Genomic DNA, 2,434 nt, shown 5'->3' on the forward strand with positions numbered 1-2,434 from the left:
ATAGAAATCTAAATTAAAGGTGCCAGCAGCAGGGCACAGCTTTCTCTGTGGCAGCTCTGAAGGTAAGCCCTGGTCCCTTTGAACTCCAGCTCCTGGGAGATCTTTATGTGACTTGGCATCTCTCTTCATCCATCTCTGCTTCCTGCTAGTTTGATCTTTTTCCTATTTCTAAATAGATTGACTGAAAACACATCCTACTCTAATCTTGTCTCATTCGTGTAACAGAAACAACTCATTTCCAAAGTGCATTAGTACCATAGGCATAGAGGATGGGGTCTACAATAGGTAATTCTGAGGAGCACAATGCAATTCACAGCCCTCCTTGCCCTGGCAACCCTGAATAAACTGTGTTCACTGTACTTTTGCCTCCTTTAGATATTTTATTTAAGTGGGATCACATAATCTGTATGCGTTTTTGACTGAATTGTTTCACTGACCACGTTCTGTAGGTTTATCCATGCTGGAGCATGTATCAGGATGTCATTTCTCCCTTTAGGGTTGGGTCTGATTCTAGTCTATGTATCACTTTTACTTACTTGTCCTTTTGGCGATGGACATTGAGATCGTTTGCACAGGTTAGCTATTGTGACTTGTCTGCAATGAACATGCTTGCCTTCAAGTCTTTTGGGTACATATTGAAGTGTAGAATTGCTGGAACATATGGTAAGTCAATGTTCATCTTTGTGAGAAACCATCAAACTGTGCCCCACAGTGGCTGCACTATTTTATGGTTCTCGTAAGACTTCACTCTGTCCATACTGACGCTGGTATTTGTTGTTTTCTGGTTTGCTTGTCTTTGATCATGTCGTTCTATTCATACCCACTGCCATTAGTTGGATCCACCTCCCAGCAACCCGATCTGTATAAGGTTCCTGGGAGTATCAATCTTCACAGAAGCAGGCAGTCACTTCTTCCAGAGGAGTGACTGATGAGACTCGAACCACTGACCTCGCAGTTAGCAACTCAAGCCCACAGTGTCTCCAGGCCTCCTTTCAGTCATCCTCCCCAAAGCTCAATATCATCCAGTCTATTCCGACACATGGCAACCCTACAGGGCAGAGTAGAACTGCCCTTGTGCGTTTCCACAGTGGTAAATCTTCACAGAGCAGAAAACCCAATCTTTCTCCTGCTGGGTGGCTATTGGGTGTTAACTGCTGACCGTGCAGATAGTAGCCCAACACATAACCTCCATGCCACCAGGGAGAAATGGAATCTCATTGTGGTTTTGATTAGGCTGTCCATACTGATGACTGAGGAGTCCCTGAGTGGCACAAATGGGTAAGCAGTTTTAAGCTATAAGGTTCCATGATTTGTTTCTATTGTTTTCACTTCCTCAGCCTGTTATTGTTGTCACCAGGTGTCATTGAGATAGTGATGGCCCGTTATGGACCCTATGCACAATGGAACAAAACACTTTACAGGGTTCTGTATCAATCTCAGAATTGTTCCTCTGCCTGAGCCCACTGTTGGAGACAATGTGTCTGTCAGTCCATCTCCCCGAAGGCCTTCCTCTTTGTCCCTGCCCCTCCACTTTACCAGCCTTATTGTCCTTCTCCAGGGACTGGTTGCTCCTGATAATCTTTCTAAAGTATCTTTAAGATCAAGTCTTATCATCCTTGTCTCTAAAGGGCACTCTGGCTATATTTCTTCCCAGTGTGTCTTGTTAGGTACTTTGGATATTCTTCTTAAGCACCACAATTCAAATGCATAAAGGATTCTATGGTTTTCCTTACTCAATGTCCAACTTTCATATGTCTATGAGGCAATAGAAAATACCATGGCTTGAGACAGGCACACCCTAGTCCTCAAAGTACCATCATTGCTTTTCAATACTATTAAAAAGCTACAATCCTTGATCTTCATCAGCAAGAGCATCAAGTTCTCCTACTCTGAGCGAGCAAGGTTATGTCATCTGCATATCACAGGTTATTAATAAGCCTTCCTCCAACCCTGATGTCATATTCTTTTTCTTATAAGCCAGATGCTTTAATGATTTGCTCAGCATACAGATTGAACAAGTATGGTGAGAGGATACAACCCTGTCCCACACATTTCCTGATTTTAAACCTGAAGTATTCCTTTTTTTGCTTGCGTAATTTTCTCTTGATCCATGTACAAGCTCCTCAGGAGCACAAAGACGTATTCTGTAATTCCCATTCTTCTCAAGGTTATCCATTGTTTATTGTGGTCCACACAGTCGAATGCCTTTGCATAGTCAATCAAGCACAGGTAAGCATCTCTCTAGTATTCTCTGCTTTCAGCAACTCTTCAATGGATATATATATTATATATATGAATATATATTATATCTGTATCATATATTTTTATGTTTTGCTGGATTTGATGTGCTAATAACTTATTAAGCAATATTATTTCTATGTTTATGGGTAATGTTGAACTTAAATTTCATTTTCTGATATCTTTGTTTAGTTTT

This window comes from Echinops telfairi, unplaced genomic scaffold (assembly GCF_000313985.2).
Source record: "Echinops telfairi isolate 266 unplaced genomic scaffold, ASM31398v2 ScPeMD7_9;HRSCAF=40, whole genome shotgun sequence".
Taxonomy (NCBI): Eukaryota; Metazoa; Chordata; class Mammalia; order Afrosoricida; family Tenrecidae; genus Echinops; species Echinops telfairi.